The 17,385-nt window shown below is 34.2% G+C and overlaps 1 non-coding gene across 1 annotated transcript; it reads left to right on the forward strand.

The window, feature by feature from the left end:
* The first annotated feature begins 16,759 nt into the window (after window positions 1-16,759).
* Window positions 16,760-16,863, forward strand: LOC121228516 (small nucleolar RNA R71). Its single transcript, XR_005926092.1, has one exon. It is a non-coding gene; the product is annotated as a small nucleolar RNA R71 (small nucleolar RNA).
* Window positions 16,864-17,385: the final 522 nt, after the last annotated feature.

The raw sequence follows: 17,385 nt of genomic DNA on the forward strand, positions 1-17,385 counted from the left end.
GCCCGTTTCTCGTTCCTTTCGCTCTCCTATGCTCTCCTAAGTATAAAACATGAAATTAAAGCATTAGAAGCATCGAATCCACCAATTCTAATGGGAAATCATCAATAAAATGCGTTAAACATGGGGTAAAAACATGTATAAATTACGGTTTATCAGGAACAAAATCAAATTTTACTTAAGCTTGAAATCATGCATTATCTGATTATTATGCTTGAATAATCCATGCATGCAAAATTCCCCAAAAGAAAAGTTACCAAGCCACAGACCAAAAATAACTAAAAATTACAAGCCAAAACCAATATAGACTTAATAATACTTATTAAGAATAGTCCAAGGTCCAAGGTGATTCTCCGAATGCCGAGTCCAATCCTAATTTTGAGGTTTGCATGAAAAGTTAAACACTATTGGGCGGTGAGCTTATGAAAAGCTCAGTGTGAGTAAAATAATTATTTAAACAAACAAAAACAACAAATACAATGAAACATATTAGCATTAACAGAAGAAAACAGAACAATTATAGGAATTTTATATCATTACATAGCCACTATCAAATTGATGTCAAACGGTGAATGAGCATGGGACATCATTAATTTGAGTAACAATCATTAATTTCCATACCATTCAATACAACACAATACAACACATATCATAAATTAGTAACATTTGAATATGTCGTAAGCATGATGCAATGAAAAAAGGTTTCTAACATACCACCCGCTACACACCACGAGTTCCCTAGAACACGTCATCTAAACACCAAAACATTATGGGCTTAAGCCCGTTGTGGTTAAAACCATCGATAATAATATGGAGAAAATTCTGCCAATAAAAATGTAGACAAGTGGCTAGTCAAAATGCGATAAATCATATTCCACTCGGTACTCCAGTTGTAGTGCACTAACTACAAATAAGGCGGACTTAATATGCCATCGGTACTCCATGAAACTCCTCTGTCGACCACAAATCCCAACCCAATGCCTATGCAATATGTCACACTATCTCATACATAATCATATCTCAATACTTTTTACATTCATTTGAATGCTTAGCATGTCCTCAATAATCACATACTATCAGTAAATGGAAACAGTGTTCCAATCTTTCAAATTACCATTGTGCTGGTATTAAACAATATCGATCAATTTCACATACTTTGCAGATTTTCATTGTGCATAAATAGCACCCATTTTAGTACACAATATAACAAATATCTCATGCATTTAAATCATAGATAAGCTTAATATCTCAACAAAATATATCGTTTAGTCAAACAATCTCATATATCATAACTCTAATATGAAATTCCAAACTTAATCAAACATTCATACCATCAAACTAGATTTTTGCCAACATGTCAACTTTTAAGGCTCGAAACATACTTAGTTCAACCACTCAAAAAATCAATAATTTGGCTATTAATCCAATCTAATAAGTAATCTAATTCATCACAAATAACATGGTATTTAACATTTTCAAAACAATTTTATGAGTTTAAGACCCACACCTTATTTTTCGCTTCCACGTAGCACAATAGTCAATCTTCCAATTTTCCTTAATAATTTCTTAAATGAACCAAAACCAAAATTCAGTATAAATTCAATCAATTTACCATTAAACTAGCCTCAAGAAACCCACTTATGATTTCAAACAAAATTTTGAAATTATAACTATTTTATGAATCCAAACTAGTTAGATTCCTTACACTGTATCGATGTGAACCATAGGTACAATTGTTCTTAGCCTTTACGGATGATTTGGAGCATTTGGGTTAGCACATAATTAAATAATATACTGGAAAATAAGTAGCTAATTAATGATTAAATTCCTTCATTTAAACAATTCATAACCTTTACCCAATAACTATTTCGAAATAACAAACTAGTTAACCTTAATTACAATTACGCTTCAAAATTTGTGGGAACCGATTGGTTAATTGATCAAGAACGTCTCTCCCTAATTAAAATGTGATAACAGGATGATTAGAAGAGTTCAGGAACACAATTTAATGCTGGAAAATATTGGCAAGACCCAAGAAACAAAACAACCCCCTTTTTTACACCTAGGCACACGCACCCACGGTGGCCAAAATTGAGGCTGAATTTTAAAATGGTTTGAGATCTCATTAAAATTTGGAAAAATACCTTTGAAATCATTTTAAATCCCAAAAATTAAATATCTAGAAATTTTTGTTTTTAATTGACAAGATTAATCAAGAAATTGAACAGAAAAGAGATCTTACCCAAGCTAGTTGAGAGAAACGGTAATGACACTTTCTTGGAAATCTTCGGGATCGATATTGGAGTTGAAGATTTGAGATTTTGGGCTGATTTTAATGAAGAAAAAATTAAATAAATATGGTGGAGAATATGTTAACAAATCTTGTGGCAAAAAGAAAAAAAAAGAAATAAATGGTAAAACTAGGTGTAGGCAATGACAACAATGAAGGAAAGGAAAAAAATTTAAAATTAAAGAGAAGGAGAGGAGAAAAGGAACGGCTAGGGAAATGAGGAGGAGGATTAGAGGCTAGTTATTTTTGAAAAATTAACATTTATACCTAAGGTAACAAGGCTTGGCTGGCACACATATTAAAAACAATGGATTTTTGCCAAAAAATAAATTATTTGCATGGGAAAGGAATTGAAGTTAGGACTTCAAGGATAAATTCACTAATGTTTAACCATCAAACCAATAACTCATTCTTGATATAATTTGAAATATTTATTTTAAAAAACAAGGGATGTCACATACTAGGGTTTAAGGCAAAATTTGCAAAATAATAAAGATGGTGAGAGAAAAAGGGATTGAACTTGGGTTTCAAGGAATATTTCACTAACACTTAACCAGCAAACCAATACCTCATTTATTTCCTAAAAAAGCATAGATAATCTCAAAAATTAAGGCATGACCACTCTCTCTTGATTAACAACCCAATTTTACTAACCACCGATTTTTGCAATGTTACAATTCTCCCCTCCTTAACAAAATTTTGCCCTTGAAATTTTCTTAGTTATAAAATATGTTACCCCTTTTCCTTCAATTCGGGCCACCAAGCTTTCGTTACATAACTCTGATTCCAACACAATTCTAGAATATACATCTCCTTACATTCCTAACATATATCTTGCAAATAGAATTATGAAAACATTAGTAACAAAATTCCTTTACCCGAATTCCCAATTTTAATAGAAACTCTACTAGATTACTGTTACCACAATATCTACAAATCGAAACATTAGCTGATCTAACAGTTTCCTTAATAATAACTATTACAACCTTACATTGAGGTTTGGCTCCTCTGGACCACTTTACAGGTCGCGAATTTGGACCAGTGGAAGTAGACTCTCTCCCTCCATATTAGTCCTTTCAACCATAATCTTGAAAACCTTTTCTAAGACTCCCAATATCGCTTGAGACACTACACCATCCCCAACCTCCTGGTTTTCACCTTTAGAAGTAGGTGCAATCATGACGTCATTCGTCTCAAGGTTAGACATAATTTCTTGAGAAACAATTACCTCAAATTCGGTAGCTCGACACTGAGCCCTATTGTCCCCTATTCTATGTTTATTCATTATTTATCTTATGGTATTGAGTTTGATCTACAGTTTAAGAAAAAAAAATCACTAGCAAACTTCAATCAATTTTCAATTTCCTATCTCACAGTTTCAAAGAAAAATTAAATACTAACCATTTTAGTTCTATGTCTACAATAATACACCTCAAGTGTTTACCTATAATTTAACAATAACTTTTCTATGGGAACTGACATCGGAGTCTCGGACTTGATTTTCTTTATATAATATTGTAACGCGTAGGTTTGTGCAAGTGTACACAGTCATTATCAAGTAATAAGTATGTATCGAGTTATCGTCTTCACAGGGATTGTATATGTGTTAAACCACTTAATTGTAAAATTATACTAACAACTTGGTAAATAAAAACACAATATGGTTGAGAAGTGATGATTAAAATTAAATATATTAAACTAAACGCAATGATCCCTAATGCAAATTATCCTAAGTATGCAAACTATATAATGAAATAGATTCGAGTAAAATTAAACACAATTTGCAACAATTCTAACATAAATAAACTAGGACAATTACTTTAATTAAACTCAATTTATTATCAACATGCTTAATAACTTTCAGAAAAACAATCCATGGCAACTCGATCTTCCATGAGTTTGGAAACCACATTAGGTCCTTTCGGAGTCCTTTACTTAGTAAATACGCATTTTACTGATCCTTATTTACTAAGGATTTCTTAGCATTCTGTGAGGTAACAGGGACGAGTTAGGTTTGAAATAGTTTAATCAAACAAATCTAAAAATTATGAAGATAATAGAGCTTGGTTAGAGTTATTATGCAACTTGCAATTTAATTGGGTTATGATCTAAATTTAGCATGCATATTTCAATTATGTGTCCACTAGCCGTCATCTGGTTAGGATCGCTCAGCTAATTCAGGTGCATTTCAATCACGTATGAACGAAATATAGACTTGATTTTTATAGAAAACATGATTGATTAAGGCACAAACATTATACCCATGAATCAAATAAATATTATTTAATCAAAGTAATCATCCTAGATTAAATAAAATTAAGCTAACATTTTTGCAAACAAGAACAAAGAACACATGTCAAACATTTTTAGATTAAATTAAAGAAAAGAAAGATTAAACCTAAATCAAAGTGGCTGTCACCCAAGACTCTGACTGATGAGGCTCCTTCACTTCTTCACTTTGCTCTTTTGCTAATGGCTCTCCAAGGTGTCCAACCAAAGGGTCTTTAAGAGGATTTAATTGCTAAAATCTCTATCAAGAGATGATGCTAGTCGTGGGGAATGAAAAATGCTAAGAGAATTGAGAGAGAAGAGAGAATGATGAGGGATGAGGGATGATGAATGAGGGAATGAAGAGTTCTTATTTATAGGTGGAGAGAGGTGGGTAGTTTGCTAAAAATAGTTGGGTTTAGACTCTTAAATCTTCATCCATGAGTGGTCGGGCTCAATTAGTGGAACTTTAGCTGATATTTTGTAACAACCCGATTTAGTATTATTTAAATATTATTTTCTGTGTTTACTATGTGTGAATTAGTATGTGTGAAATTTTCATGATTTAATTTTCTCATTTAGGTGCCGTATTAAATAAAAGGACTTAATTGCGTAAAGTGAAAATTTTGGTGGTTAAATATGTAGGGACTGAATTGAACTTGTCTTATTAATATGAAACATTTAAAGTGATATTAGACCATTTCATATATAAGTAGACGGTTTTGGACATGATATATATGGTTTACTAATTAATTTTGAAAGGTTAAATGTGTAAAATAATAAGTGATATATATGTTATATTATTATACAAATTAAAAAGTCATGTTAAATTTCCATCTTTTGATCGAAATAAAAAGAAGAAAGAAAATAAACAACAAAGCTAGGTATTCGGCTATTTTTGGTTCAAATTCAAGGTTAGTTTGGTTACGGTTTTTGATAACTTTTACGTTTCTGAGATCGTTGCTTCGAATACTGTCCGAACCATGCTAGAATTTCTGTTTTTGATGAATATTTTGAGTTATGCCATTGATGAATATTTGTGTTTTGTGATTTTGATGATAAATTACGAAAGATATGTTTTGGATTAATATGTTTTGTATTGGAATTTTTGATGAATTTGAGTAATTAGGGCTAAATTGAAAAAATAATAAATTGAAGGACTAAAATGCATAATAAATGAAACGTGTGTATTTGCATGTACTAGAGGAGCATTCGGCCTAAGCATGTTGCATGGAGATTTTGTGTATTTTGTGTTTTATACAATTAGGACTAATTTGTAAAAGTATGAAATATCAGGGGTAAAATGGTAATCTACCCATTTATGTGTTGTTGGATTAAATTGAATGAAATTGTGATTGAATGAGATTAATTTGAAATTGTATAGATCAAGAACAAAAGAAATCGGGCTTGGACCGGGGAAAAACAAAAATAGTCGAATAGTCTATTTACATCATTCGTCGATATCGAGGTAAGTCTTTAACCAATTAAACATTGTTAATTTTGAATTTAACTTAATTTAATTTGCTGATTTGGAATTCATAGATTTATAGTAAAGTTAGCAGAATATGATTAAGCATGAAAATAATGTATTTGAGTTTAATTCGACTGAGTTATAACATTTGAAAGTCCGTATGAACTATATGGAATATCTGGAATTTTTTATATATTAATTGTTTATGAGACAGCTTTATAATAGTGATATTCGGGCTCTGAGCCTAGCAAGCCTTGTGATGGTGAATTTAATCGGACTTTATGCCCAGCAGGCTTATTGGCGGTGTATAAAATCAGACTTTGAGTCTAGCAGGCCTTGTACCGGTGTGTGATACAGGCTTAGGCCTAATAGGCTTTATGCTGGTGAAATATTATAAGTTTATGCCTAAAAGACTTTACGCTGATGTGGTAATTGAATACGTTAAACGGGCTAAAATGATCAGGTACGTGATAGTTGGTTACCTATTTGAAAATAGAGTGAAATGATTTCTTGATATGTGATGAAAAAGGATACATGAAGTTGATGTAGTACGTGTGTTAATATGAGAAATATATATTTGGCCTTATAGTTGTATATGGATGCAATGTTCAACTTTTAGTGATGAATATATGTCTATAAATATATATGTATATTCAATTATATAAGACAATATGGTTTCGAAATTTGAGAATATGTTGATGATGTATACATGTATATTTGGCCAAAGAGAAATTGTCCTAAGAAAGTATATGTTATATATGTATGGAACTAAAAGCTTGAAATTAAATGTTATTATGCATTAACCGTTTAATTTGCTTAAGGCTTTCTAAGCTAAATTAACTTACTCTGTGTGTTTTTGTTACACTGATTTATAGATTTTGAAGCAAGTTACGAGCTCAGGGATCGTCAGTAAAGTTCATCACACTATCTACTGTTTCGGTAATTATATAGTTGAACCTGAACTATGGCATGTATAGGCTGGAACATACTTTTGAATTGTTGATTTTGGTTTTGTATAAAGGCCATGCGAAAATGGCTTAATTTCTATGTTTGATCTCGGTATGTTTAGTTGTGGCTTGAAACTGTTTTAGTTATATTGCTAAGTGTTATGAAGTGATGTTGTTCATGATAGGTATTTTTATGTTTTGGAAATGGTTAATGATTATGAATGAATCTATAGGACTCGGCTAAGGTATATATAGAATAGGTTATATGTGATTGAGGTAGTTGTATTAAGTCAATGAATTATATTTGTTTTGGTAGTTACTGGTTGGTTTATTATGTTCAAATATGAAATATATCTTGTCATGATATGGTCATTATTTGATATGGCAATATTTACGTTATTAAGATAAGTATATATGTTAGTTAAATGACTATAAACGAAGTAAGGACATTCGGTTATGAGATAGGATGTGAATATTTCTTTTGAACTATCTATGGTTCGACATTTGTGATTATTCATGTATTGAAATGGTTTGATGAATTATTTGGTTTATATGCTTATAAGATAAAATGATTTAAAATACAGGTATTCGAAATTCGGTTAAGATATAAGTTCTTTGATAAGTATGAAGTTTATATATATATAGTTGTGAATATTCGGTGGTTATGATAAAACATTCATTAAGTTTTAAAGATTAGTTTCATAAATGTTTTAGTATTTGGCTGTTATAATACACTTTATTGCATGTGAATGATATGATTGTATGAATAAGTATGATATGAAATGTTTTAAATATATAAGTGTTATGTCAGTGCATGAAACAAATTTTGACTGATTTTCGTGATTCGTTCATGTGTATATGTAAATGTTTGGAATTGTGCTTTTGATCGATAATGCCTCATAACCCTAACCTGGCGACGGATACGGGTAGGGGTTATACATTTTACTAGTATCAGAGCTACGATTTAAACGATTCTTGGACTAAAGTAACAAGTGTGAGTCTAGCTATACATGCCATAATATTTACTGAGATAGTGTGATGACTTCTGACATTTAAAAATTTGTTTTCGTATAGTATATGGATCCCGATAGAGCTGTTGCTAATGATGTCGAGAGCATAGCATCTGCTTTCGTTTAAGGGACAACGCCAGTTGATTCTCAGCTGATCTCGAGTAGCCATGAAGTGGAGGCTAAACAAGCCTTCTACCAAATGATGAATGATTGGTTTTCTCAATATATCCGATCTAATCCAGCTACACAACAACCTCCACCCCGATTAATCCATCTTTGATACTTGGTATACCTCAAGTAAGTGATCTGTTGAGATTGCTTAAGTCACCTATTGATAAAATCAAAAAACACAGGGTTGAAGAATTCAGAGCTACTGATGATAATGATGCTGAGTGAGCTAATTTATGGCTTGATAATACTATCCGTGTGTTTGAAGAGTTATCTTGTACCTCGGATGAGTGCTAAAAATGTGCCATATTGTTACTACGAAACACTGTATATCATTGGTGACTACACTAGTATCAATGGTTCCGAGAGAACGGGTGACCTGGGACTTCTTTCAGACTGAGTTTCGTAAGAAATATATTGACAAGAAATTCATTGATTAGAAGCGCAAGGAATTTCTTGAATTAAAACAGGGTTGTATGACTGTCACAGAATATGAACAAAAATTTGTGAGACTCAGTCGATATCCCCTTGAGTGAGTTTCAACTGAAGCTATCATGTGTAAAAGATTCGAAGATGGTTTGAACGAAGACATTAAATTTCTGGTTGGTATACTTGAAATCAAAAGATTTGTGGTACTTGTTGAGCGAGCTTGCAAAGTCGAAGAGCTCGGGAAAAAGAAAAGAAAAGCTAATTTTAAAGCCAGAGATTCCCGTAAAATATCATTGGGTAAGACTTTTCACTCAACATTGAAGAAGTTCAGAGATGATTCTAGTCAATTTAAGGATACTGTGGATTTTCTAGACGAGATCGAGACTGACCCCCTTTGAGTTCACGAGCCACTTCGATATCTAGTGTTGGCAATGTTTGACAAAACAGAGTCGAGTGCAAGCATTACAGTAAATGGCATTCTAGAGATTGCAGATTGCATGACTGGCCTTGTTTTAAATGTTGATTGATGGATCATTTTATCCAAGATTGCCGATGTTAGCCGAGAAAAACACTGTTCAGAATGCGAGACTGAGTAATATGTCAGTACGAGGCAGACTACCCAGGCATTCGGGTAATGTAAGTGGCAGTCAAAGAGGGAAGAAAGATACAATAGTTCGATCTAAGGCTCGTGCACCTGATAGAGCATATGTTACACGCGCTAGTGAGGACGCTTCTTCCCCAGATGTTATTACCAGTACTTTCACTCTTTATGACACTAGTGTTATTGTATTGATTGATCCTGGTTCGACTCATTCTTATGTGTGTAAAGCATTAGTATCCAGTAAGACTTTGCCTGTTGAGTCTACTAAGTTTGTAATTCGAGTATCGAACCCCTTAGGCCGGTGTGCTCTGGTTGATAAAGTATGGAAAAATTGCCTATTGATGATTCTGAGATACATGTTTTTCAGCTGATTTGATTTTGTTACCATTTGGTGAATTCGATATAATTCTGGGTATGGATTGGCTGACTTTACACGATGCTGTTGTTCATTGTAAATGAAAGATTATCGATTTGAGGTGCCAGAGCGACAAGATTATTCGAATTGAATCTAATGATCTGAATGGTTTACCGGCAGTGATTTCCTCGATGTTAGCTCAAAAATATATAAGAAAAGGTTGTAAAGCTTACTTTGCATATGTCCTTGATAGTAAAGTATCCGAAAGAAAGATTGAATCAGTACCTATTGTGTGTGAGTATCCGGATGTGTTTCCTTAAGAATTACCGGGTTTGCCACCTATTTGAGAGGTCGAGTTCGGTATTGAATTAGCACCGGGGACTACTCCGATATCGATAGCTCCATATAGAATGGCACCTACTGAATTAAAAGAATTGAAAGCTCAGTTGCAAGAGTTGACAGAGTTTTTCTTGTTACGGTGCACCAGTTTTATTTGTGAAAAAGAAAGACGAAACTATAAGAAGGTGCATCGATTATAGACAGCTCAGTAAGGTGACTATAAAGAATAAGTATCCCTTGCCACGGATTGATGACTTGTTTGATTAGCTAGAAGGAGCTAGAGTGTTTTCAAAGATAGATTTGAGATCCGGCTACTATCAGTTGCGAGATACAGACTCCAATGTGCCGAAAACTGCCTTTCAAACAAGGTACGGACATTATGAGTTTCTGGTTATGCCTTTTGGACTTACAAATGCACCTGCTATTTTTATGGATTTAATGAATCGGATCTTTAGACAGTATTTGGATCGGTTTGTGGTTGTGTTTTTTGATGATATACTGATCTACTCCCGTGATGAAACCGGACATGCCGAGCATTTGAGACTTGTGTTACAGTCTTTGTGAGAAAAAAAGTTGTATGCGAAGTTTAGTAAATGTGAGTTCTGGTTAAACGATGTTAGCTTTCTGGAACATGTTGTTTCAGCATCAGGTATTTGGGTTGATCCGAGTAAGATTTCGTCAATACTTGACTAGAAACCTCCGAAAAACGTTTCTAAAGTCTGAAGTTTTCTAGGACTTGTTGGTTACTATAGACGATTTGTGAAAGGGTTCTCGATGATTTGCTGGTTACTTGGTGGTTTCGAGACCACGAATCTGAGTCAAAAAAATATTTAAATATTATTTTTCATATTTATTTTGTGTGAATTAGTATGTGTGAAACTTTCGTGACCTCAAGTAAGTGATCCATTGAGATTGCTTAAGTCACCTACTGATCAAATCAGAAAACTGAAGAATTCAGAGCTACTGATGATGATGATGCTGAGCGAGCTGAATTCTGGCTTGATAATACTATCCGCGTGTTTGATGAGTTATCTTGTACCCTGGATGAGTGCTTAAAATGTGCTATATCTTTACTACGAGACACTCAATATTATTGGTGGACTACACTAGTATTAGTGGTACCAAGAGAACGGGTGACTTGAGACTTCTTTCAGATTGAGTTCCGTAAGAAAAATATTAGCCAGAGATTCATTGATCAGAAGCACAATGAATTTCTCGAATTAAAACAGGGTCGTATGAGTGTGACAGAATATGAATGGAAATTTGTGAGACTCAGTCGATATGCCCGTGAGTGTGTTTCAACTGAAGCTATCATGTGTAAAAGATTTGAAGACGGTTTGAATGAAGACATTAAATTGCTGGTTGGTATACTTGAAATCAAAGAGTTCGTGGTCCTTATTGAGCGAGCTTGAAAAGCCGAAGACATCGGGAAAAATAAAAGAAAAGATAAATTTGAAGCCAGAGATTCCCATAAAAGATCATCGAGTAAGACTTTTCACTCAACATCGAAGAAGTTCAGAGATGATTCTAGTCAATTTAAGGATACTGTGGATTTTCTAGACGAGATCGAGACTGACCCCCTGTGAGTTCACGAGCCACTTCGATAGCTAGTGTTGGCAATGTTCGACGGAATAGAGTCGAGTGCAAGCATTGTGGTAAATGGCATTTGGAGATTGCAGATTGCATGACCGATCTTGTTTTAAATGTGGATCAAAGGGTCATTTTATCCGAGATAGCAAATGTTAGCCGAGAAAAACACTGTTCAGAACGCGAGACCGAGTAATATGTTAGTGCGAGGCAGACCACCCAGGCATTCGAGTAATGTAAGTGGCAGTCAAAGAGGGACGAAAGATACAACAGTTTGATCTGATGCTTGTGCACCTGCTAGAGCATATGCTATACGCGCTCGTGAGGACGCTTCTTCCCCAGATGTTATTACCAGTACTTTCACTCTTTATGATACTAGTGTTATTGTATTGATTGATCCTGGTTTGACTCATTCTTATGTGTGTAAAACATTAGTATCCAGTAAGACTTTTCCTGTTGAGTCTACTAAGTTTGTAATTCGAGTATCGAACCCCTTAGGCCGGTGTGCTCTGGTTGATAAAGTATGTAAAAATTGCTTGTTGATGATTCTGAGATACATGTTTTTTAGCTGATTTGATTTTGTTACCATTTGATGAATTCGATATAATTCTGGGTATGGATTGGCTGATTTTACACGATGCTGTTGTTCATTGTAAATGAAAGATTATCGATTTGAGGTGCCAGAACGACAAGATTATTCGGATTGAATCTAATGATCTGAATGGTTTACCGGCAGTGATTTCCTCGATGTTAGCTCAAAAATATATAAGAAAAGGTTGTAAAGCTTACTTTGCATATGTCCTTGATAGTAAAGTATCCGAAAGAAAGATTGAATCAGTACCTATTGTCTGTGAGTATCCAGATGTGTTTCCTTAAGAATTACCGGGTTTGCCACCTATTTGAGAGGTCGAGTTCGGTATTGAATTAGCACCGGGGACTACTCCGATATCGATAGCTCCATATAGAATGGCACCTACTGAATTAAAAGAATTGAAAGCTCAGTTGCAAGAGTTGACAGAGTTGTTCTCGTTGGGGTGCACCAGTTTTATTTGTGAAAAAGAAAGATAAAACTATGGGAAGGTGCATCGATTATAGACAGCTTAATAAGGTGACTATAAAGAATAAGTATTCGTTGCCACGGATTGATGACTTGTTTGATTAGCTGGAAGGGGCTAGAGTGTTTTCGAAGATAGATTTGAGATCCGGTTACTATCAGTTGCGAGATACAGACTCCGATGTGCCGAAAACTACCTTTCAAACGAGGTACGGACATTATGAGTTTCTGGTTTTTCCTTTTGGACTTACAAATGCACCTGCTATTTTTATGGATTTAATGAATCGGATCTTCAGATAGTATTTGGATCAGTTTGTGGTTGTGTTCTTTGATGATATATTGATCTACTCCTATGATGAAATCGAACATGCCGAGCATTTGAGACTTGTGCTACAGACTATGCGAGAAAAAAATTTGTATGCGAAGTTTAGTAAATGTGAGTTTTGGTTACACGAAGTTAGCTTTCTGGAACATGTTGTTTCAGCATCAGGTATTCGGGTTGATCCGAGGAAGATTTCAGCAATACTTGACTAGAAACCTTTGAGAAACGTTTCTGAAGTCTGAAGTTTTCTAGGACTTGATGGTTACTATAGACGATTTGTGAAAGGGTTCTCGATGATTGTAACCCCAATGACCAAGCTATTGCAAAAAAATGTTACGTTTGAGTGCTCCGAAAAGTGTCAGAAAAGTTTTGATCAGTTGAAAGCCCTTTTGATTGAAGCTCCAGTGTTAGTTCAGCAAGAATCGGGTAAAGAATTTGTTATTTATAATGATGCATCTTTAAATGGTTTAGGTGTGTTTTAATGCAAGAAGGAAGTGTTATAGCTTATGCTTCGAGACAGTTAAAGTCACATGAAAAGAACTACCCGACGCACGATTTAGAGTTGGCAGCCATTGTGTTTGCATTGAAAAATATGGTGCCACTATCTGCTCGGTGAAAAATGTCATGTTTATTCCGATCATAAAAATCTGAAGTACTTGATGACTCGAAAGGCTCTGAATTTGAGACAGCGTCAATGGTTAGAGTTGCTAAAAGATTACGAGCTAGTGATTGACTATCATCCGGGAAAGACTAATGTTGTTGCTGATGCTCTAAGTCGAAAATCCATGTTTGCTTTGCGTACAATGAATGCACATATGGTTATGTAAGATGATGGTGCGATAATAGCCGAGTTAAAAGCAAAATCATTATTTATTTAGCAGATTTACGAAGCTCAGAAGGTCGATAATAAATTGATAGTAAAACGGGCTCAATGTGATTCGAACGTTGATTCAGAATTTCAAGTGGATGCCGAGGGATGTTTGCAGTTCAGAAACCAAATATGCGTTCCAAGAAATACAGAGTTGATTCAGATGATTTTGAATGAAGCTCAAAACAGTCAGTTAACTGTTCACCCGGGTATTACGAAGATGTATAATGATCTGAAATAGCACTATTAGTGGCAAGATACGAAACGAGACATTTCTGACTTTGTATCGAAATGTTTAGTCTATCAGCAAGTAAAAGCCGAGTATTAGGTACCTTCTGTATTGCTTCAGCTGATTATGATACCTGAATGGAAATGGGATAGAGTCACGATGGATTTCGTATCCAGTTTACCAATGACACTGAGAAAGAAAGATGCAATCTGGGTTATTATGGATAGATTGAGTAAATCGGCTTACTTTGTTCCGGTTCGAACAGATTATTCGCTCTATAAATTTGCAGAGTTATATGTTTCTCATATTGTGGGACTACACGGAGTACCTATTTCTATTATGTCGGATAGAGATCCAAGGTTTACAAAGTGGTGTTGGAAGAAATTGCAAGATGCACTAGGTACTAAATTGCATTTTAGCACTGCTTTTCATCCTTAGACAGATGGTCAGTCCGAGTGAATCATTCAGATACTTGAGGATATGTTCAGATGTTGCATTATCGAGTTTGAAGGTACGTGGGAACGATATCTACCTCTGATTGAATTTGCGTATAATAACATTTTTGAATCGAGTATTAAAATGGCACCTTTTGAGGCTTTATACAGTCGTAAATGTCTACACCGTTGTATTGGACTGAGCTCAGTGAAAATAAGATACACAGGGTCGATTTGATCAGAGAAACTGAACAAAAAGTGAAAGTGATCTATGAAAGTTTGAAAGTAGCATCAGATCGTCAGAAATCATATGCAGACTTGAAACATAAAGATATAGAGTTTCAGATCGGGGGTAGAGTTTTTTTGAAAGTCTCAACATGGAAGAAAATATTCAGATTTGGTCGTAAAGGCAAATTGAGTCCGAGATTTATTAGGTCGTATGAGGTTATAGAGCATATCGGGCCGATTGCTTATAGACTGTTGTTACCACCAGAATTAGAAAAGATTCACAATGTATTTCATGTTTCAATGCTTCGTAGATATCGATCTGATCCTTCACGTGTGATTAGTCCGACCGAAGTTGAGATTAAGCTTGATATGACGTATGAGGAAGAACCGATTCGTTTTCTGGCTCGTGAGAATAAAGAGTTATGAAATAAGAATATTTCATTAGTTAAAGTACTGTGGAATAAACACGAAGTTGAGGAAGCAACGTAGGAGTCAGAAGATGTAATGAGAGAACGCTATCCAAACCTATTCACCGGTAAGATTTTCGGGAACGAAAATCCTTAAAGGGGGAGAATTGTAACAACCCGATTTAGACCCTAGTCAGAATGGTAGTTTCGAGACCATAAATCCGAGTCAGAAAAATATTTAAATATTATTTTCCATGTTTATTATGTGTGAATTAGTATGTTTGAAATTTTCATGGTTTAATTTTGTTCTTTAGGTGCCCGATTAAATAAAAGGACTTAATCGCGTAAAGTGAATAATTTGGTGGCTAAATATGTAGGGACCGAATTGAACTTGCCTTATTAATATGAAGCATTTAATGTGATATTAGACCATTTCATATATAAGTGGACGGTTTTGGACATGATATATATGATTTACTAATTAATTTTGAAAGGTTAAATGGGTAAAATAATAAGTGATATATATGTTATATTATTATACAAATTAAAAAGCCATGTTAAATGTCCATCTTTTGACTGAAATAAAAAGAAGAAAGAAAAGAAATAACAAAGCTAGGTATTCGGTCATTTTTTGTTCAAATTCAAGGTTAGTTTGTTACGGTTTTTGATAATTTTTACGTTTTTGAGATTGTTGTTTCGAATACTATCTGACCCATGCTAGAATTTCTGATTTTGATGAATATTTTGAGTTATGCCATTGATGAATACTTTTGTTTTGTGATGTTTGATGATAAATTACGAAAGATATGTTTTGGATTAATATGTTTTATATTGGAATTTTTGATGAATTTGAGTAATTAGGGCTAAATTGCAAAAATAATAAATTGAATGACTAAAATGCAAAATAAATGAAACATGTGTATTTGTATGTACTAGAGGAACATTCGGCCTAAGCATGTTGCATGGAGATTTTGTGTATTTTGTGTTTTATGCAATTAAGACTAATTTGTAAAAGTATGAAATATCAGGGGTAAAATGGTAATTTTCCCATTTACGTATTGTTGGATTAAGTTGAATGAAATTGTATTTGAATGAGATTAATTTGAAATTGTATAGATTAAGAACAAAAGAAATCGGACTTGGATCGGGGAAAAACAAAAATAGTCGAATAGTCGATGTACATCGTTCGTCAATATCCGAGATGAGTCTTTAACCAGTTAAACATTGTTAATTTTGAATGTAACTTAATTTAATTTGATGATTTGGAATTCATAGATTTATAGTAAAGTTAGTTGAATATGATTAAGCATGGAAATAATGTATTCGAGTTTAATTTGACTAAGTTATAACATTTGAAAGTTCGTATGAACTATATGGAATATCTAGAATTTTTAATATATGAATTGTTTATGAGACAGCTTTATAACAGTGATATTTGGGCTCTGAGCCTAGCAAGCCTTGTGCTGGTGAATTTAATCGGGCTTTATGCCTAGCAGGCTTATTGCCGGTGTATAAAATTAGATTTTGAGTCTAGCAGGCCTTGTGCCGGTGTGTGATACAGGCTTAGGCCTAGCAGGCTTTATTTCGGTGAATCATTATAAGTTTATCCCTAAAAACTTTATGTTGATGTGGTAATTGAATACGTTAAACGAGCTAAAACGATCAGGTACGTGATAGTTGGTTACATATTTGAAAATAGAGTGCAATGATTTCTTGATATGTGATGAAAAAGGATACATGAAGTTGATGTAGTACATGTAATGAGGACACTTACGAAGTAACTCCTTAAATCACTCCCAAGCCTTATACAAAGACTCGTCATCCAATTGTTCGAAAGTTGTGATCTCATTCCTCAACTTAGCGTTTTTGTTAGGCAGGAAATGCTTAACTAAAAAACTCTCTACTAATTCTTGCCATGTAGATATGGAACTTGGTGGTAATGAATTAAGCCATGCTCGTGCTCGATTTCGCAATGAGTATGGAAACAACTTCAACCTCAGTGCGTCTTCAGTCACACCGGCTATCTTGAATGAATCACTCACCTCCATAAACAATTGAAGGTGGAGATGTGGATCTTTCGTGGGCATACCACTGAATTGGCCCACTGTTTGGAGCATTTGAAACATCACTTATTTCAATTCAGATTTGGTTGCCTCAACATCTGGCCTTCTAGTTCCTGAATTTAACTTACTAAAAAGTGGCACAGCATATTGTTTGATGCAACAATCCCTACCATCGGCAATGAGGATGGGATTTCATACACAATCGGCTTCATTACCTTGGTCTTGATTCTAATTTCCAAGGTCCATCTCGACTTGTCTTTGAGCTATTCATTCACGTCTTCTTTGTCTGAAAGTTCACTCAATTTCAGGGTTTGTAGG

Source organism: Gossypium hirsutum, chromosome A04 (genome assembly GCF_007990345.1).
Source record: "Gossypium hirsutum isolate 1008001.06 chromosome A04, Gossypium_hirsutum_v2.1, whole genome shotgun sequence".
NCBI classification, from domain to species: domain Eukaryota; kingdom Viridiplantae; phylum Streptophyta; class Magnoliopsida; order Malvales; family Malvaceae; genus Gossypium; species Gossypium hirsutum.